General features: G+C 36.7%; 1 long non-coding RNA gene across 1 annotated transcript in view; it reads right to left on the bottom strand.

Moving 5' to 3' along the window:
• LOC122798887 overlaps positions 1-22,001 on the bottom strand; it is a 31,874-nt gene extending 9,873 nt beyond the window's left edge. Inside the window, exons 1-2 of the long non-coding RNA XR_006364328.1 lie at positions 21,885-22,001; positions 1,406-1,471 (exon numbers count right to left, since the gene is read on the bottom strand). This is a non-coding gene — a long non-coding RNA (uncharacterized LOC122798887). The remainder of the gene's footprint in view (positions 1-1,405; positions 1,472-21,884) is intronic.
• Between the last annotated feature and the right edge of the window lie 645 nt (positions 22,002-22,646).

The following is a 22,646-nucleotide window of genomic DNA, read 5'->3' as shown; positions in this document are numbered from 1 at the left end:
AAGGGATGATGGCGAAGCAGGATGGGATTCAAGAAATAAGGAGATAAGATTTGATGAAGTTTGTCATGGAATAAACAAAAGCACTAATCTTTACAAGTTTCTGTTCCTACCTTTCTGAATTGTAATACACATTTGTGAGTTTATGACTAATTGGAGTCTCTGCAGAGTTGCTGCTTTTTATGGTTGCTTATGTGAGGTCTGGTTTTCTTCAAAATACCTATAAGAAAGGTCCCATACCATAAAACTAAGTTAATGTTGTGGGGTGGTGATTTCAATGTGATGTGTGATAGCTAGAGGTAAGTCGGTTTCAAGTATATCTTGTGGGACAGACAGAGAGGAGAAAGGGAGCAAAGTTTGAGATCAATTTATCCGATGGTAGGTTCATTATATTTTCAACCACAGTGTAGGTAATGTCGTCCACAGTCTACTCCATGCATTGCTGTGCTGTGCTTTTGAGATTATAAATAAAATTGAAAAAGGTCTTGTGACTGTTTCTGGTCTGGGTGACTATTTTAGCCTCGGACTTGGCTTTGGTGGATTTTATTACACTCCTGAGTTGTTTGTTTATTTCAATGGCAATGTATCTGTCATTCTGGAAATTACTCTTCTTACTTTTGGGCAAAATTGTCTTCTATTTATTTTAAAGATTATTGATAGTATGGTTCTACCATGTGGGTTTGTTTTTGGAGTTTGCCCTGTACTTGTTCTTACAGAGTACAGCCGTATCTATGCAGCTGTTTACATATTGGCATAGCATAGTTGTATATGTTTCTGTGTGCTGAGTGCAGTTAACAGGGCAAAAAGTCGAATCCAAATGAATCGACTACATTACAGCGAAAGGGTAGGGTAAGTTGAGCATTTGGGTTTGACATTGTGCAGGGGGATCATGGTTCATTGAGGAACTAGGAATTAGCCCATTTATTCACTACAGTGCGATCTTGGAGTTGTTATATTTAATGTGCAGGGGGGGTGTAGGGTACAGCCCCCACATGTGAGGTGCAGGGGGGCATAACCCCCCTGCAAAATAGTAGAATTAATGTACCATTGACTGTAAAGTTTAATGGTATGCTAATGTGCATAGCAGGAAGCGAGTTATGTCACCTCCTGCTATGTCAAATACATCAAACTATGGTTGTCGATGTATCCATTTTCACATTGGTTTACTTTTCGGCATTCCAAATTCCACATTTTGGGTCAGCATTCTAAACAGTCGACTGAAGCGGATTTGAAATGCCACTAGTTAACTGACATAGATCAGCACTTCATCCATATGCCTTATAATACATATTTTCCTGTATTGGAGGAACAGTATAAAAACATCTAACCTCAATATTTATTTAATGTCAGTAGCATATAGAGTACTTCAATTCTATTTATAAAAAACAGGCCAAAGTAACTTCCTTACCTGATTCATTTAGTTCTGTTCTGTTTATTAATGTAGAATTTGGATCAATGCACAAAGTTTCATTATCTGTGAAATGAAAAGCATGATTTAGATCATATTAAATTTAAAATTATTAAAATGCACTGCATTCTGTAATCTCATCATCCTTCTGAGTGCAAGCTGCATCAAATCCCCCCACCCCAAATTCCAGTGTGTGTATAAATATATACCTGAAGTGCCATATCATTATAGCATTGACACTGATTTCTGTATCCTTTCATACACAAACCAAGACTCATTTTATATGTCTTGATGGTTCTACTATGAAATGCCAATTTTCTGAAAGTCAGCATTCCAAAAGAATACAAGAACGCCCAAAATCCAAAAGGGTGAAAAACTTCCTTTTTCTTGTTTTTTTGCAGGGGACAAGCCTGCCTGCACTCCTCAATGAGTGTGTAAGTGGGGGACCCCAAACATATATACCAACTCAATGGTTGCAACAATTGAAAGAAGGGAGAAATCTCTATAAAGAAATTAGTGATTGCCAGTGCACAATTAGAAATTGTCCAGCAATGATTTCCTATGGGAAAAAATATTGGCATTGTATTGTTTGTCTTTTTTTCTGTGGGCTACTAATGCTTGATCAATTGGACCTAAGGTACGTATAAGGAAGCCATTATTGAAAACTACTTAAATATATTTGTGGTTGTGGTAAATCAGAGCATATCCTGAATGTAAGGATGCAGGGTGGGATAAATCCTGAATAGGATATCATTCCACTGCATGCTCTGTGCAGCACTCCTTCACGTTGATGGTTATACCATTCCAAACATGATGGCGCTATCATTATTTTGTATAAAATAAACCATGATCGCCAAGTTATTTAAAAAGTAATAATAAACATGTTCATCAAACAATAATACTGACTACAGCACACACACACACACACACACACACACACACACACACACACACACACACACACACACACACACACACACACACACACACACACACACACCCCAAAAATAAATAAATTAATTAATTGTGATCTTCTTGCCCTTCTAGAAGCACTACTAAATGTGCACATTAATTACTGACACGTGAAGGAATTGCCATGGTATGTCTAACAATCTCCAGCATCACATATTCAGAGATTCATAGATTAGTACTTGGTTAACTGCCCTTGTTGGCTATCTTAAGCTTACTCAATTACCCCTTTGTGAGAATCAAACCCTACAACTTCAGTCTGTAAGGTAAAAACCTTAACCATTTGGCCAACCATCTGTTAAACATAAACCCTAATTCTACTTACAGAAACATTTATTATGGTCACAGTACTAAACATAATCCTTGATATCTCTGTCTTCAGATAAAAAAAATGGATCGTATAATTAAAAATGTAACCTCTGTAAAGCAAAAGTGTGAACTGTCTAAGTCAGGAATAGTTTTCATTCTAAAATATACAAAAAGATATCTGTGAACCCACAGTAACAAGGTGCACACAAATCCATAAAATGTTATAGTGCTCTAAAGTACATGACCTCATATACAAAATATGTTACATCCTTGTTACAAGCAAGACATTTTTGGTGAGAGCTGAATGACCAACTGAGAATTTTAGGACATTTAAATGATGGATTTTGCTTGTAGTTTGTAAAAGTCTTGTGGCAAATCTCAAGTTATTTTATTTTTAAATAAAATAGTTCTATAAATTTGTATTATTAGGTCTTTGTGCATACATTTCCTTTTTCAGTGTCTAGACACAAGTTGTGTATCTCTCCTGGGTCATACCATAAAATGTATAACTGTTTTACTTCTTTCTGTGACAGCAAAGAGTTGGAAGTCAGCACCTCCTGATATGATTTTATTCGGCTAGGGGTGCCTTTCTGCCCTTTATTTATATACTTTTTGTTTTCCTTAATTAAAACAAACAAACGAAGAGACAAATACATAAAAATGGTAGAAAGACACCTCAGACAAGTGGTGTCCTAGACAGACATCTAGTTCACTTGTCCTTAAAGCTGGTCATGGGTGGGACAGCAGGATAATTCAGGTTTGAGGTAACTATTAAAGCAATAAAACAGAAATGAAGCTTAAATTCTGGCTGTTGGTGAAAGATAAATTGCTCACTTTGTCTAAATATTATTTACTGGATAAGCTAACACATCCTAACTTAATCTAATAGCTTATCTCCCACCCCTCTCTTTGTAAAGATAACCTGATACCTGTCTCATGCATTTCTTAATTCAGTCACTGTGTCTTACACTATGACTTTTTTTTTTCCTGGTGGCCGCAGAGGTGCAGCAGTTAGCGTTGCTGCCTCACAGCAAGAGGCTCTCCGGTTTGATCCTTGGCTAGGGTGCCTTATGTGCGGAGTCTACATGTCCTCCCTGTGGTCACGTGGGTTTCCTCCAGGTGCTCTGGTTTCCTCCCACATCCCAAAGACATGCTTAAGGTGGATTGGACACTCTAAATTGGCCTTAGGTGTGAGTGTGTGCATGTGTGTGCCTTCTGTGGAAGGTTGGACACCGGGCTGACAACTCAACACCATAAAAATCTCCACTGCCAATCATGAGCGGACAGATGATCTGCTGTGGTGACCCCTAACCGGGAAAAGCCAGAAGAAGAACTCTTACACTATGACTTTTCTCATGACGACTGCTCCATTTGTCTACCACCGTTTCTGAAAACTATTCCCCTTGTATCTTTAAACTTTGTTCTGTTTTTGTTCCATTTTTTAAAAGATGGTACCTACTTGGACTCTATGGATACTTTTGTTGTGCTTAAATCCATCCATCCACAATCCCTTTTTTCCATTTTTGAACATGGGGGTCAGTGTGTTAGACTCAGTTCAACAGTGACAATCATCTGGAGCAAAGGTTATTTCTCTCTCTCTCTCTGCTATCTTTTACTAAGCCTATGACTTAAGCTATTTTAGTCTTTCTCTGCATGATTTCTGATGCAGACCTTGCACCATTTTATTTTCTTCCCTGTATTGTGTATCCTACATTAGTATGCTGATAAGATCCCCTAGAACTGCGCAGAGTATCCTAAAAAGTGTTTCCTATTTGTTTTATAAGTGATAATTAATTCTTATTTTCAATGCCTGATGGTTTTTTTAAGTACATTCCAATATACTGCCAGTATACATGATCCTTCCTTGTAATTTTTCTCACATTACTTTTTTACCTTTAAGTTATCTAATATGACTACCACACACCTTTCCTCTTTTTTTGCTATTACTTCTCCACCCATCTCATAAGTGTGTATTACAGTTCTGAGTTTCTGACTTTCTGATGTGCCAATTGATATTGATTTTACTTGTTATGTTCTATACCACTCCTTCAGTCTTTTGAAATTTCTTGTTATTAATTTTATCCCTTAATTTGAATCAACCCTCTTGCACCCAGTATGTCATTAGAATAAAATCGCTTCTTTTCAGGCTTCTGCAAGGTCACCTATAGAGGCAGTGAAATGGACTGTTTACGTTGCTAACCCCTGTGACACATCAGTGGTTTCCATGCTTTCAATTGAAAAAATGTTTATTATCTATACACGCGCGCGCGCGCACACACACACACACACACACACACACACACACACACACACAGATATATATATATATTTATACATGTCCCTATCCTATTGTCTAGCTAGTGTTTTATCGATGCTACTACAATCAAGCATCTTGAAATATTTGCAATGTATTCACTAACACTTAATGTGCTATAGTTTCAAATAAATTGTTATGCCATGATCTTTTTCTGATTATTCTTCTTGTTCTGATTTCAAAGAAATATGTTAGATTAGCCTTCCTTTTGTGAGTCCATGTAAATGTTGTGCTCCACAAGTTTTCAGATACTTTAAACCATTTCTTCATCATTAATTTAACATTTTTTCTAGATCTGATGTCAAGTTGACAGATCGGTTATTTTGAGTGCTGTCTTGGGTGCTGATGAGAGAGTTATGTCTGCCATTATCCAGTCATCAGGAATTATATAGTTTTCATCCTTTTTAAATACCCTGTTCATCCACCTTAGGGTCACAGGGAGCCAGACCTTATCCTTACAAATTGTAAGGATGAGGTTCCAGTCCTTTGCAGGGCATATGCACACCCACACACATTTGGCAGTTTCGAGTGCTGTCAAGTCATCTACCTGCATGTCTTTAAAATGTGAAAGGAAACCAGAAATTCTGAAAAAACTCATGTGGATAAATACAGAACATGCTGCCTCTGCAAAGAAGGCATCCCATTCATAAACCAAACCGGAGGACCATACAATATGAGTCAGTGAGGCTAACTTCTGCATTTTCTTGATACCTATTAACTTTTACCCATGATTTATTAAAGACATTATTTAATGTAATTACAAGTTCTCTTAATTCTGTAAGAAGCACCCTTGCCTTGTGCATTTTTAGTTTTTTTTTTGTTTGTTTTTGTAATCTTTTCTAGATCCTTTCCTCTATAAGGCATTTGTTTAGCCTATTTATCCTGGGCATTAATGCTGGATGTCTTTGAAAAATATCCCTATATAACTTCTCTTCCTTTGTGAATATTGTCCAGAAACATTAATTTAGCAGGTCTGAATTTGCCATCTTTTCCTGCACAGCATGCATCCATTTTTAGCTTCAGTATCCTCTCATTTGTTTTTCTATATTCCCTTAATTTATAAGATAGTTAATTTTCCTCTGCTTGATCATTTGCTTTGTGACTGGTCTATACACATTTCTGTGTTTAACTGGTAGACGCCCCTGCTTTCCTCATTTTTATGCATTATGAATGCTTCTGTTCTTCCTAATTATCAAATCATTGCTAATTGAGAATCACAGCAGATTTTCACTTTTTCTATATTTAATTATAGGTTCATAGGTTCATAGGTTCATACTAGGCTATCTGCCCAAGGGCATTTACAAGCCTAGCCCATAGTTTTGTGGCTTACGCCACCCCTTTAGTATGGGGAACTATACCCATTATTTTGCTGTGCCTCTGTCGAGCAGTGACACTGAGGTAATCCCTGGGGTATATCTGCGATCTCCCATCCATTGGTCAAGATTTCTCTTGAACAAGGCCAGCGAGGTGCTCTGCCTCACATATACCGGGATTTTGTTCCACAGCATAGGGAGTCTTTGGGTGATGAATCTATCCCTCCAGCACGTCCTATTAATAGCCGTGTCGAGGTTTAAGTCCCCGCCCTTGTGGCTCTGATGGATCTAGATTGTTTGAGGTGAAGCATATTCATCAAATCTGGGTTTGACATGGCCTTGTATGTTAGGCAAAGGTCACATCTGAGCAGCGTGTAAGCGACTGAATAGAGCTGGAGTTCTTTCAGTCGGGCAGCATAGGACAGATTTTTGAGACCCTTTATCCTTTTGGTGAGGAACTTTTGTGGCCTCTCCAGCTGCTGCAAGTGTCGGGTCAGATACATTCCGAATGGGGCATTGTACTCAATCATTGGTCTGATGAGTGATGAGTAGAGGGAGACAATGACCTCCTTGATCTAGATGAGAATCCCTTCATGATAAGGTGGGCAATGTAGAAGGTCTTCCTAACTACTTTAGCTACATGGGTGTCGAATGACAGACTACTATCAACCTGGGTCCCCAGGTCCCTGATAACTTCTTCTGTGCTCAGTGGATTGCCACCTATTTGGTAGCTAGGGGTAACCTTGTTTTTCCCGGGTATGACTATGCATTTTTTGGCATTTAACTTTAGGCCATGGCTCTGGCACCAGTTATCCGTTTCTGTGAGACCCTTCTGAAGGATATCTGTGTCAGATGTGTTTTCTACTATGGCACCCAGTTTGCAGTCATCTGCAAACTTTGTCAGCCATAACCCTCCTGTGTTTGCTTGTACTTCGGAGAAGTAGATGCCAAACAAGAGTGGGCCTAGGACTGAGCCCTGTGGGACACCACTTGTGACAGGCTTTGAGTCTGACATGGTGCCAGCAACTCTGACCCTGTGGGTTCTGTCACTCAGCCAGTTTGCAACCCATCTTGTGATGTATGGGTTAATATTTAAGCTGATGAGTTTTTCAATGATACCCGAGTGGGGTATTGTATCGAAGGCCTTCGCCAGATCGAGGTAGGCTGTATGGACTGCCTTTACCTCATCAATGGCTTTGGTGACTGTTTCAAAAAGTCAACCAAGTTTAAAAGGCATGATCTGCCTTTGACAAAGCCAAACTGGGTTGGATCCAAAGTCTGCAAATTCCCTATGTCTTTATTTATGAGGTCCATTATGATCCTCTCCATGGCTTTGCAGATAAGGCTTGTCAAGCTAATGGGCGGTAATTTCCAGGGTCGGTGGAGGCACCGCCTTTGTGAAGTGGGACCACAGTTGCAGTGCGCCACTCCTGGGTACGTATCCAGAGGTAAGGCTCTGATTAAACAGCTGTCCTAGCTGTGGGTTTAATTCCTCATTGAGTTCGTGGAGCACACAGCCGGGGACACCATCAGGTCCCATGGATGCTGTGTTTTTGCTTTGGAGAGAGCAGTTCTCACTTGGGCGTTGGAGATGTTTGGGGGCTGCAATCATTTGGTATAGATATCTCTCCTTTTGGGAGTTTGCACTGAACCTGTCAGCCAGTACGTTGGCAATGTCCGTAGGATCAGTAATCTTCACATCATTTTGAACTAGTTCTGAGCATATCTGGGAGTTTCCTCCCAGGTTTCTAACATAGCTAAAGAAGGCCTTATGATTGTCTTTTGAGTCTTTAGCTATTTTTCTCTCAAAATTTGCTTTGGATGATTTTATGAGAGCTCTTAGTTTTTTACTTATAGTGATCAAGGGTGTCTTACCTTTTAAGGATTTTGCTCTATCTTGTAGTAGCTTCCTCCTTTTGTTGTAGAGTTTGTTTATGGCTGGGGTCCACCAGACTGGACGCTTGCCTTTGGTACAAAGAGTCTTTGTTTTGCTTGGGATTGCCTTATCCATGCAGTCCTGCAGGTGCTGGTAGAAGGCATTTGTAAGTGATTCAGCGGCATGTGTACTGTTTTCCGCCGGCTCGGGGGAATTACTTTCATACACAGGTCTGTTGCATTTATCATGACAATTTTGACATAGCATCACTGTTCTTTCTCCTGTAATGCTTGTAAATTAGAGATTTCCAGAAGCACTGCAAAGTTTAGTCAAAAGTTTGCTTTCTTGAAGTCAAGAACTCTCTTTGCTCAGATCATATCTGCATACACATTGAATGTGAAACTGAATGTCAGCCTCAATGTTTGGTGATCACTCTCTCCCACATGGTTGTGCCATCCAGATCTGAGATCCACTCTCCCACTTCATTTGAAAATACTAAGCCTAAGACTGTTTTTTCTTGTGCTTTTTCTAGCATTAATTTTCTGAGGCGCATCCCATGTAGAGCACAAAGAATGAACCTGTTCATAGCTGTAGATGCAGGTTCGGTACACCTTTTTACATCTGGCTCATTAAATTCATCAAATACCTCTTCCTGCTACTTTGTAGAAATGACACAAAATGTTACTATATTTTCTCTCTAAGAGGAGATATTTTCTATATCACCCCTTTGCAAATTCATTTGCCTTTCCAGTTTCTTGTGTGTTTCTTGTTCTCCATGTTTATTGCATGTTGTTTTTCTTTTTTTAGACCCACCATATTTTTCCAGTTATTATATCTATCTATCTATATGAGTTTTTAAAGATTTATTTAACACACTTTTCATCTAATCACAAATCATCTAAAAAATCATCTAATACACATAATCTAAAACATGCCGAGCCAAATCACATTATGCATATATGAAACTTCATATACAGCAAATACTTCTCCAAAACCATTACACCCTCTTAATTAAATATTCTAACTTTACAGTCATACAACCACAGAGAAAAGAGAAAACTCCTCACACTCAGCTGCAGAAACACAAACTTCTAGAGATACAGACACAGCACAGCAGTAGGCATTAGCAAAGTGCAAGTACTGATCAACACTAATTGTATTGTAAGTTCTATGACCAGAAAGGGTCTATATTATATATTCAAAGTATCAAAACTTCGAATCCCATATGTTCGACAACATATGACTGAAGTTTGAAACTTTGAATATATAATAAAACATTAAAAAAATAAATAAAACTTACCTTAATGCTCCGAGCAGGTGGGGCAAGCCCCCCTGCACCCCCCCCACCCCCCTACTTAAATATACCAACTCCGAGATCGCACTTTAGTGCAGAAATGGGAAATTCTCCCATTCTGCACCATATGGCACCGTTATATTTAACCTTCAAACTTTTCAAAGTTCAATCTTATTGTGTCGACCATATGACATTCAAACTTTGAAAAGTTTGTTCATGTAATAGGAACCAATCAGAAACCACACCACCAGCAGGGGGCATGGCCAAGATGCCAGTCTGATAGCAGAAATCCATAGCTCTGCTTAGATTTTAATATCCTGACAGGAAATATACTTTAATTTTTAGAAAAATCTAAATAAAGTATACTAAACGTTAGATTAACATAGACTCTTTATTATTTTCTAAAAATTAATACATAGTCAAGAGAATTTTTTAATTATTCCTGTCAAGAGGTTTTCTACTGGAAATCTTATCATGAGCAGCTTGAAGAACCCACACCGGGAGAGTGCAGTGAAGAAAGAGTTACATCTTATAATAACAAACATCCAAGAACTGTCACTAAAAATGGACAAATTCGAAAACAAAATGGATATTATCAAACAAGAATGCAGTAAACAACTGGAACTTCTAAATGGAATAGTAAAAAAACTATCTGAACAGATTCTTGCCTTAGAGGAAACAGTAACTGATCTAGATACTAGAGTGACAGAAAATTAACATCACAATGAATTTCTTCTGAAACAAAACACCAGGCTGATTGAGGAACTGGAAGACCTTGAAAGAAGATCAAGGAGGACTAACATAAGAATATATGGAATTTCTGAGAAAGAAGAGGGTGCTAACATGACTCAATTCCTCAATAAGTGGTTTTCATCAGCACTAAACATGCCTGAATCCATCTCTTTTGGAATTGAGAGGGCTCATCAGTCCCTGGCAAATCCAGTTTCATCTCTGAGTTCATCTAACCCCAGGTCTATAATAGTTACATTTCTTTCCTCGCAAGACAAGGACTTATTGTTGAAACCAGCTTGGACTAATTCCCCTATCAAAATGGGAGAAAAAGTTATTCGTTTTGACAATTACTACACCTCTACAGTCATATCAAGAAGAAAGGAATGTGTTCCTCTAATTAAGTCCTTGAAAAAATATTAAAGCTCAAATTATTTTTCCTGCAAGAATAAAAGTCACCTTGACAGAAGGAGTTAAGATCTTTGATTCCCTACAAGAAGCAGTAGAATTTATCCAAAAGAAGAAAATACTGTCAGACATAGAAGAAATGGAATGGTCATCCCAGAGTTTGAAGAGACGGGCAACAAAAATGGATGTTATGTGAAGGAAGGAGCAAACAAAACTAAGAAATTAAAGGACAAATGAATAAATCCCTTCTAATTTTAAATGCTTTGTTTTATGAATCGTAATATATTTGATTCTGGAAAGCCTCTATGCTGTAAGGCAATGTGAATCATCTTTATTATTAATTTTCTCTTTTCCTTTCTATATCTACTTCTTCTAATTACATATAGTACTGAATATTTAAATAACATTCTCTCGCTTTCTCTCTGTTCTTTCTCCCTATACCTTTTTGTTACTAATGTTCTTTTTCTCTCTTTTCCCCATTATAAGTACTTTACATGCTTTCCCCTTTTAAATAACTACAAATGATGTATGCCTTCTAATTCTTCAGTAATAGTATAATCTGACTTAATACCAAAGTGCATTTTTTCTAGTCAGTGGTGGGGTAACAATGTGTTTCTGATTAATGTTTTTAATTAGATGTTTTAGACTCTTTATTTAGATACCGCGGTGGTGGTGCTGCGGTAGCGTTGTCGCCTCACAGTAAGATGCTGTCTGGTTCGATTCTCAGCTAGAGCATCTTCTGCGTGGGGACATGCATGAATGGGCATACCTTCATTGAAGGTTTTGCATCAGGGCTGGTAACTCGGCATGTAAAAATCAACTACCAATCATTAGCGAACCGGAGTTCCGCTGTGGCGACCCCTAACCGGGAAAAGCCGAAAGACACAACATTTAGATACATATAAACAGTCATACAGTACATTAATGGTGTTTTATAGATAGGTAAATATGAGTATATATATATATATATATATATATATATATATATATATATATATGCTAGGTTCCTTTTCTCTCTCTATCTCTGGTTTAGTTAACTGGTGGGTAAATTATTGAAATGTTATACTATGATTTCTGATTTGAGGCAGCTGTTGTTACTTCTAAATAGCTGTTTTTATATTAAAGGGTTAATTGTTTCATGATGTTGATACTTTGTGAGGAAACTGGTGGTCTGTGTGACTGTTCTCATTGTGGAGATTAATGACATGCACTGACAAGGCAGCTTGCTTTTTGCTTTCTGTAAACTCTAAAGCTTCAAGATCTGAATTTCCTGTCAAAAATGTTTTTTTCTTCACTAGAGACAATTTCTGTTGTGCATGAACCTAATTAGATACTTTTTAACATGTTTCTGAAGCTCCGGCTTGAGGAAACAACAGTGATGATGTCATTTGACCTTTTGAACTTCTGAAATTCTGTTATCCCTCACTTAGATACTTTAAATGGTAAATACTTAGTTCTGATAAACTCCTACTGTGTACTCCTTTAAAAATGCCTATGTTCTCTTATAGATGCATACATTCTGCAGATACAGTGACACTATTAGTAACTAAATGACATCAAGTGAACTAGGAGCTGCATTAGAAAACTCATTATGCATATTAACATCAGACATATGTTACATAACTAAACCTTTAGTAACTAAACAGAGGGTTGTGAGGCCCCCTTTTTTCCCTCTCTCTCCCCCCTTCCTGATGAAAGACATCAACATAGATATTGTTAATACTTATGAGTAATATGTGTATAATTGCAAAATACAATAGTTATGTTGTAATAAGTGTTTATATATATATATATATATATATATATATATATATATATGTGTGTGTGTGTGTGTGTGTGTGTGTATTCAACAGATCCTTACATCAAAAATGTTAGATGACTGACAAAATGGTTAAATCATCTGATGTTTCTTGAAAAGTCTTGGAAATATTGACAATCTTCTTAACCTTCAGCTTTTAATGTTTATACATACTTCGATCTGATGTGTATTTCTGGCATATCTACGAATTAGAGGTACTATTATCATATTTGACATATTCATATAGCTTCAGATATATTGGACACTCATTCTAATGTATATTTCATAGATTCAGATTTCTTTAGTTGCTTTCATAATGCTTTTCTTTTTTTGTTTTTATACTATATTCTAAGCAGAGATTGATAATTTGTGTCTTTTAGTATTGGAGAGGTGGTGGATGGATGGTTTAGTTAAGTTTTTAACTAAACCAGAAACAATGTTTCATGTATGTGTTTGTAAATAGTTTTGGGTTTTCGAAGGTAGTGCTTAATACACATTATGCATCCATGATAAGTAAGCTTTCAATAGATTTCAAGTCACTGCCTATTTAAGTGGTACAGTCTGAAATATTTTCTGCTTAAAAACCTCAGTTATGGCCGGCTAAGATCTAGCTGTATTCAACTGGACGTATAAGAGAATTTAAGTACCTTTATCTGCACTTTATTCAAATAATACAGTATTTAAATTGATTTAATTGTGTTGCATGAATATTAATTGAACTGGAAGTTTTGACTCTGTTCTTCAGTTAGTGGCTTTGAAACTGCCCGCCCCTCTTGTAAATTTGTGTTTGGATACTCCTTCTGGGCCCATCTCATTTGCTCACTCAACTGAGTGCAGTGAGATCATATTCTGATTTCAGGCACTCCTACTGTGTACAAAGAGAGCATCTGGGAAAGAGAACAAAAAAAAAAAAAAAAAAATAAGCTTGTTTCCTGCCTTTCCTGTTAAGTGGTCTAGACTGTTTGTAGGCTTCTGAGCCCCCAAGCCCTTCTGTTTTGGAGGGAAGCCTTCTAGCTTAGTTTTGTTTCTTATAACTAGCCAGTTTTCTAGTTTCAGCACTCAAATCTGTTTCTTTGAACTCAGCACTTGTTCAAAACTCATTGTAAGCACTACATAAGCTGCAAATTACTACAGCACTCAACTTTCCTCACTTGTCTAGAGGAAAGCTATTTTTAGTACTTAATAAATAAGCACTTATCCAGGCAAGTCTAAGGGTCAGCTCCCAGTGATTTCTCCTGTCTACCTGATGAATCTGGGCATCTTGGGACAATGCGGCAATTGCCTCATGTACACAGACAACCCTCTTCTCCTACCACCCAACACTACAATCTGTGAGAAATGCACTTATATAGCCAAACTGGAAGCAAAGCTCTCTTCACCCAAGACTGGACTAGACAGTCAAGAGGAGAAGGTGAGCACTTGCACCACACCACACTCTTTACATAGTCCCTCAAAACCTACACCACCAAAACATAAACATAGAAACACAAAACACACACATACATTTGCGGAGGCTCTCAATAAAAACCTGCTCAAGCATCAGAGACATCCAAAGCATAAACACAAGCAAACTCCACCCCCCCAACACAACCCAAATGACACATAGCCCACAAACTCAGTGTGCCACTCAACCACAGCCCATAAGGCATAACAACGTACCCAAAACAAAACCGAATAAGACTAGGAAGAAATAAACTTATACTACTGAAAACTTCCGAACTGTTAAAAACAAAAGCAGAAATCCAATGAATAGACGCTGAGCCAGAACTGTTATTTGTCTTATTCGGTTTTGTTTTAATTATCTTCCTCTGAACTCACCAATGGATAGCACACTAAGTATGGAACCAGGCTCTAGTAGCCAGTCTTTATTCGACAGCTCGAAGGCACTGCATTGGCGTAGTCTATCTACCAATCACAGTGAAGTATTTTTTATACCAGTTAGACTATTTAAAGTTCACACAGTACTGCAAATGCATTACATTTTGCTCTGATGAAGTTTGATTGTTATCAATAAAATGAACGAAAGCACTCCGCAAATAACAGTTCTGGCTCAGAGTCTATTCAGTGGATTTCTGTTTTTGTTTTTAACAGTTCGGAAGTTTTCAGTAGTATAAGTTTATTTCTTCCTAGTCTTATTCGGTTTTGTTTTTCCTAATTATCTTCCTCCAAACTCACCAATGGATAGCACACTAAGTATGGAACCAGGCTCTAGTAGCCAGTAACAGTTCGGAAGTTTTCAGTAGTATATAGAAATATATATACATGTTATATATATATATATATATATATATATATATATATATATTTATACATATATATATATATATATATATATATATATATATATATATATATATATGGGTCTACTTTACTTGACCAACACGCCAGTTCGCCGACACGCAAAACACAGAGACCAAACGACCGAAAACACACAATACCGACAACTCACAAAACCAAACACCATAACACCGACACACAAAACAAAAACTACACATTACACACAACTACATATGCACTAACCTTAACCCAAACCCTAACAATAAGGTCCGACACTACCGCACACTTACTCTACCTGCACCCTAACCCTAACTCACTTAACCCACCCTAAAACATAAAGCCCGTCACTATTGCACACTCACCCTACCTGCACCCTAACCCTAACTCACTTAACCCGCCCCTAAAACTACAGTCCATCACTATCACACACTATCACACACTTACCTTACCCGGATCCTAACCCTAAGTCCGACACTAACGTACACTCACCTTTCCCGCACCCTAACCCTAAATCCCTCACTATCGTACACTTACCTGTCCGCTCCCTAACCCTAAATCCCTCACTATTGCACACTTACCTGTCCGCTCCCTAACCCTAAATCCCTTATTATTGCACACTTACCGAGTCATGCCCACACGTTGCCCATGTCAGTCTTTTGGCTGTCGGGAATTCACCTTGTCGATCACCTTCGTTTTCGGTCGTTTGGTCTCGGTTTTCTGCGTGTCGGTGAACTGGCATCTCAGTCAACTAAAGTAGACCCATATATATATATATATATATATATATATATATATATATATATATATATATATATATATATATATATATATATATATATATGTATATTCAACACAATCGTCTTCACACATATTCTTGAATAAAACAATATTCTTCATGTTCTTATTGTGTCTAGTTCCATTATCTAATTCTATTTTATGTCACACATTTGCCCACTTATTACATGTTAAACAAAACTGGTGAAGAAAGGTTAACAGGTATGTTTTGTGTTAGCCTATGTTATTCCACAGTAATCTGTAGCTTTTTGCTAATTATGATGGATTTAGCTTCTGTTATAGCATACTGGAAGTGTTAGTAACCCTTAAATTAGGCTTATTGCTAGTTTTCTTTCTTTCTGCCTCAACAAATCTCCTTGGCTCCCATAATGAATTTAAGTGACTTTACTCACAGCCATGCTGCTTCGAAGTAGAATTTAATATTCTCCTTTTTTCTGGTCTCTGGTGCCTCAGTTTTCTGTCCTGCCTCAGACCTAATCTCTGATCTGTTACCTTTAATTGCTTTAGTTTTCTTGGCTGCACTAACATGGTTTGCTTCATCTGATTTTGTTAGTTTGCAGGACAAATATAAGCACCGATACTATTTTTTTTTAATTACCTGGAAAATAGAGGATTAATGTAGTTACTGGATTGTGGAGTTAAGGAATGATATGAGAGTGGTTGATGTTTAATTAACTTTAGGGAATCCTTCACAGTGTGATCTTGCAGTGATTACAAACAGGAATAAATTCAAACTTTCTGAAATTAAATTAGCATAAGGTGGTGGGCAAGACAAGAGCCACTGGTTTTAAAACTGCAAGAACACGGTAGGTGATGTGGGAGAAATCAGATTCATTCATGCAGCAATGCATTTTAGTAGATCTATAAAAAAAAAAACTTAAACTACCCCTCTTGTTAACTGGCTATAATAGCTTCAATTTCTTTCCACAATTCACAGAGTAGAGGGAGAACTACAGGCATATCAGGTTATGGTTGCTATGAGTCTCAGCAGCATTGGTGGCCTATTTACCTTTATGTTTTTCCACGGCATTGGCATGGTAGATGCGTCTGCACTGAAGTACTACTCTTTTTTTTTCATTTCCCCAATTCCCCTGTAATGGTACATTAATATTGTGTAGGGAACATATTCAGAAGGAAAATGTATATGCTTTCTCAAACTATGCAGTGCACTGATGTCAGAAATTTTCAGCTCTCAAATTCAATGAAAAAAAAAATCAGTGTTTTCTCTGTTACAAAGATAATGATTCATTATTTACTGCTCAAGCATACAGGTTTATTTATAATAAAAGTGTCTGAGATACATAGCAAGACATCTTTTATTGCCCTGCCACGTACAGCTAGTTGGCATGAGCAGTTGTAAATGTTTTCTGTGTGGCAAGCCGCGCAGCACCCCTGTTGTACTTGTAATTTATTTATTTGATATCTGATCACTTTACAGATGGGTACAATAATTAAAACAGACATTATTATGAAGGCTTGATCTTGTCTTCATCTGAAGCTTGTTTAAAGTTGTCACTTACGTGTATTTCTATAAAAAATTTGAATTTTATGTGTTTTCCATGAAATGTGTTTACAAGTCATTCCATAATTAACAATAAGGAGTGGCTACAGTTTCTTAAGTGATATGAGTTTTCTTAGGGAGCATACCTGTCAGCTGAAAGCACTATCATGACTATTCCCCACAGGTGTAGCCATGCCTTTTACTATAGACGTCGGCACAGTTCAGGAACTAGCAATTTTGATGAATATTAAATCTTGCATAACAGTGTCACTTGATAATCTGTTATGCAAGGATAATATTCTAAACAATCACATTTACTTTACTGTTCTTCATCCTACAGGTAAAATAATGAAATGACAAGGCTTCTGAATGATTTTTATTAAAGTAACACCTGACACCTTGCCAAAATGTCTTTCAAAAAGTGGAAACCAGAGACACCAAATCACAGAACTTAAATAGTTAAAATAGTTTAGGATTTATTTAAGTCATAGCACTTATTGTCTATCCAGTCACAATGGCTATTTTCCCTATGGTAGTTTTACCACCAGGCTGCCCAAGATTCTGTGCTGCGGTTACTGTTGTTCTTATTATGCATAGCCTATTGTGGAACCTGCCACTTATAAGTATAAATTTTTCTGCAGATGACATAGAATTTACTATTGCTCATAAATGTGACAGCATTTATGCACTTCACTGTAAAAGGACTTCTCATTAATTTGGAACTGGCTTGCCCACAACAGTCTCATTGTCATGGGTTTTGATACAGCAAAATGACTAGCCAGCATTGCTACCTTGTTGTTTCTGGTCCTTCTGGCCACTGACCCCTTTCACCAGGTATACATAATATCTTGGTGTCATATTAGATTACTTTTTCTTTTTAAAAGTCATTTCCAGTCCACTATAACCAAAGTCTCAGTACAACTTAAAGTGACCTTAAAATTTACCCATCTGCTTACTCCTGAAGTACAATATGCCACTGACATTAATGTGTTACTCCCTATGCACTACCTATAATTCCCCCTCTATTAGGATCAAATGTGACCTCACTGGAAATTGGAGACAATAGGACTCTTGGAGTTATTCATTTAACTAGCCCAACATAGCATCACTGTACTATAAATAATAAAGCTAAATGGCCACAAATTGCTGCAAGAGCATCCTACTTCCTCAATTCACTAATTTTTTAAATACGTAAGGATAGATATTGCTCTTCTCAATCCAACAAATTATTTGTTCACAGCTCACCTTGTATATCATGTAACAACATATCCTTTAACCTGAAAGCACCTAATTTTTCCTTAGCCATCTGTGGGAGATGTTTTCTAAACATAACTCCCACCTCATGGAACAGTCTTCCTGCCCAGGTTATTGAACTGCAGGATAACCCGCTCTTCAAAAACACATTTGAAGCTTCATATGATAAATTAAAAATAAATGCATATATTTAAAGAATGCTGACTAAAACTTGCTACATGCCCCCTCGATTTTTATCAGATCATTAAACCAATAGATATCAGTCTCCATGTTCATATCTGCTAATATTCTAATCTTCAGAATATTTATTTGTTCTGAAATGTTGTTGCATGTTTATGTGATCATTGTGATTTTGGCATATTGTGAGCATCAGTAATACTGTCTCTCTCTCTCTCTCTCTGTCATGTACATGTGCTTTCATATGTGTTTTGTAGCATTATAGACCAGGTAGTGGCTGAAAAGGGTCCTTTACCAGTCTACTATTACAGTTAACCATTTTCAAATAATAATCAAATAAATAAGTAAATAAATAAATGAAAAAATTATAAAATAATTAATGATAAATAATTAAATTACAGAAATAAAAGTCACACCAATACAAGACTGGAAGCGTAATGCAAATAACATTTTTGTGAAGCAAATATTTCCAACTAATATCTTATTTAATCCCTTAAGACTCAAGAGGGCTAAACTTCAAAATACAAATATACATAGCTCTCAATCTCTTAGAACAAAAAAGCCCCAAAAATAGGGACACATTGTAAATATTACTTTTATACACTTAGAAAGTTGCTAGAATAAAAGGTCTTCTGTTACCATGCATTTTCTGAAGTATGTGAAGTTAGAAACTCAAAGGCTTATCATTGTATAGTGAATTAAATCCTCATTGATTTGTCACAAAAATTTAGAAATCCACAAATGCTATTAGGAACAGACCAAAAATATAAGTAAAAAATCTGGACATTCTGTGAAAATGTGGACAGTTGAGAAGTATGCTTTATAACAGATATTATTGCAAATTTTGGCCTTCTCTAACACCTAACCTAACTTGTTCTAATACAGTGGCTTTAAGATGATCAATAGTACTCTCATGAGAAGTAACAAAATGGCTTGCACTGAGCTCTCACATCTAACATTTTTAATGTTCCTGATGCACTCCAACAACCACATCTTAAATTCCTAGCAGTCTGTCCAATATATACAACATATTACAGGTATACATCAAGGCATAAATTAAACCTTCAAAATTAATTGAATTAATCTTCCATAATGAGTTAATAATAAAATTATAAGAAATACAATCTCCACAGATGTGGTAGCCCTGTGACCCACAGCTGTATTAATTACATTATATTTTGGGCTTCAGAAAAATATATACTAACATGTCCTTTAAATTATGTCATCTTTTATAAGAAATTATGGGAAGCTTTTGTTTCTTAATGCAGAGATGACTCATTTTGTAAAATGTCTCAGTTTCTTTTTACATTTTCCACAAGGTTATCCAGAAATGAATTAATTTGTGTAACAAATAATAACTTTTATTTTATTCCTTCTTTTTCATCTCACTCATTATATAATCATTCTTTCTCACCACTGGTTGTTGTAACAACTCACGCTTAGGTTTAACATTTGCTCTCCGGTATGTTGCATCCATATTTTGCTAGTCATAATTTTTTTCCTACATATAATCACTATATATACTACATATTCTACTGGCTCTAATAAGAGTTCTTATTAAGGGATATAGTGAATAGCGTGACATGAGTGATAACTTGTAACATAAAAGAAAAATTTGTAGACAGTGTTGGTTTCCTATATATGCCTGGATTCCAAATGGACTTAGACATGGAGTAGCACTGTTAAATGTGGAATAACACACACAATGCTGAACAGTTATTTCATGCCTGAGTGTAAAACCTAGTGCTCCATCAATCCTCATTCAGTGTATGCTAATAGGAATTGCAGGAACCCTACACGTGATTCCAAAAATGAGATTGGGCTTGCCTCACTTTAACACTTCAGTGTTGTACATTGGTGAAGGTTGCCATTATATAACCTTAAAGCAACAGAGTTGCCCATTGAAGTAAATCACCTGTTTTGGTGAAATACGACTCCACCTATATGGGGAGTTTGGTATTGTATACAGTACTTGATGGGAAGCCAGACTGTCTGTAGTGGCAAGGCCCACATACAGGTTGGGTGAAGATTCTGTGCATGATGTCCTCATGAATATGCAGCTCCACTTGTAAGGTAGCACTGGTACTGCAGACAGGTAGGATCCCTGCCTGCACTAGTAGAGCTGCCATATCAGTGTAGCTATGGTGACTGGTAACTTTTGCCAGATGCAGCAGGCATGCTGACCTTTTGGGAAGGACATGACTATGCTAAAAGTGGGTAATGAGATTAATTATCATAGAATATCTCAAAGTCCCATTACCCAATCCTAGTATACTGGGAAATGTAGCCTTTTAGTACCTCAGCATAGGGTCCAGTTCTTTTGTGAGCTTGAAGTGGAGGTGTTATGGAAAATAAAAGAATAATGTGAACAGACTCCTATATAGACAGGCAGACAGATGAAAAATAAAGAGACAACAGCTCATCAAATGAAAAAGCTGATTTCACTGTTCAGGGACTTGGAAACACATGTAAATATAGATTTGGAATTTGACCGACATGTTTCTACTGTGGTGGGAAAATCATACCATACTGCAAAACGTATAAGTAAAGGTATGACATCTAGGTCCAAACAAGTCATTGTTCTGTTGTAGTCTACCCTCATAAGATATCAATGAGTACAGTGTCCCTTTTAGTATATACATCATCAAACATATGTAGCAATTGGAGCATCCAAAGAGATTTCTCACAAAAAAAAAATACAAGGGGTAGAAAACAAGTCCTGTGTAGACTGACTTAAATCATTGTCTCTTAATTCAGTTTCCCACAAAATGTGGAGAGGCAACTTTTACCTAGCTTACAAAGCTTCCTCAGATCATGTACTAATACATCTGTTACACAATTTTGGAAAACAACTAGCATCAGAAACACCCAATCTACGGACGTAAACCACACCAGCAACATAAATTGTATATGCTGGAGGGATAGGTATGTGTGTTAGGGGTTCTCCCTTCTCTGGTACAGGCTTCCCATCCATGCGAAGCACAGCTCTTCCCTGAATTTATTCAAATAGACCCTGGACCAATGGATGGGGAAGCACAACTGTACTCCTGGTCTGCCATCCACGTCTCTACTAGAGCAAGGAAGCTTGTAATTGTTTGTCTACATAAGAATATACACCCTTCATAAAACATTTGGAAACCATTACCTATGACATTTTATTTTGCGGTACTTGGCTACACTTAAAATGGCCCCTTCAGTCATTAACCTAGTATTCTACTATAATGCTATGATACTATGAAAGCAAAATGACTTTTAAAAAGAAAGTCACACTCTTTTATAATGTGCATTATGTTAGAGTTACATAACAAATGTAGTCTATACATCATTTATTCAGTCATTTAAAACATATAGTGGGTAAATCATCACACAAAGTGGCCAGGAATTTAGTAACAAAAATCATTATATTGTTAAGGAAATACAGGATAAATGCAAAACTAAGAATAATGTAATCACTATTAGTCTTACTTGTGCTGCAGTTTTCATTTGAATGTTTAAGTACTTCTTCAATTGTATGAATTATCTCCTCATATTCTTCAGCGTTAGATGCAAAATCAACTTTCACAAGGACTTTGTGGTCAACAACAATGCTGCCATTCCTGCAAACAAAAATTAAGAATGAAAAGAGACAGGTTATATAGAAAAAAGTTTGGTAAACAAAAGAAATAAAATGCACAGAAAGGGAAGAAAAGGAAATCACTAAAGTGTGGCAGGAAGGAATATTATTTTAAGTCTTTGGCAGTGATACTCCAATAATCCTTCAATATTGTATGGCAATAACATGTTAATAGACTTTGAATGCAGTTGTGCTTTCATTAAATAATTTACAATAACACATCTATTGAGACATCATATTCTGAAAGCAAGTTTAATTTTTCCTAACAATACAAATATTATGGCAATCATACAGAGCTTAAAATCGCAAACAACAATTATCATCTTTAAATATATTTTAGAGAATGACCAAAAGGTACATCACCACCATACTGGAGAATGAATGTTCTCAAACGAGGAGTAAATGTACAGGTAAAGTGCAGTAAAAATCTGCTGCTTCTTGGCACTATATTAAGCTGCAGTGAAGCTTGTAAACAATTAAAACAAACAGCTGTCAACTTTTTTATGCTCACTAAACATGGCTTTGCTGTTTAGAGCATAAAATAAAAAACAGTAACTGGTATGTGATTGAGACTGTGTGTGTGTGTGTGTGCGTATGAGAGAGACTGAGAGAAA

The sequence above is a fragment of the Protopterus annectens genome, chromosome 3.part1 (genome assembly GCF_019279795.1).
Source record: "Protopterus annectens isolate FY-2018-M chromosome 3.part1, PAN1.0, whole genome shotgun sequence".
In the NCBI taxonomy this organism is placed as follows: domain Eukaryota; kingdom Metazoa; phylum Chordata; order Ceratodontiformes; family Protopteridae; genus Protopterus; species Protopterus annectens.
Note: the sequence above shows the minus strand (reverse complement) of the source record. Positions and strands in the feature narration are given on the sequence as shown.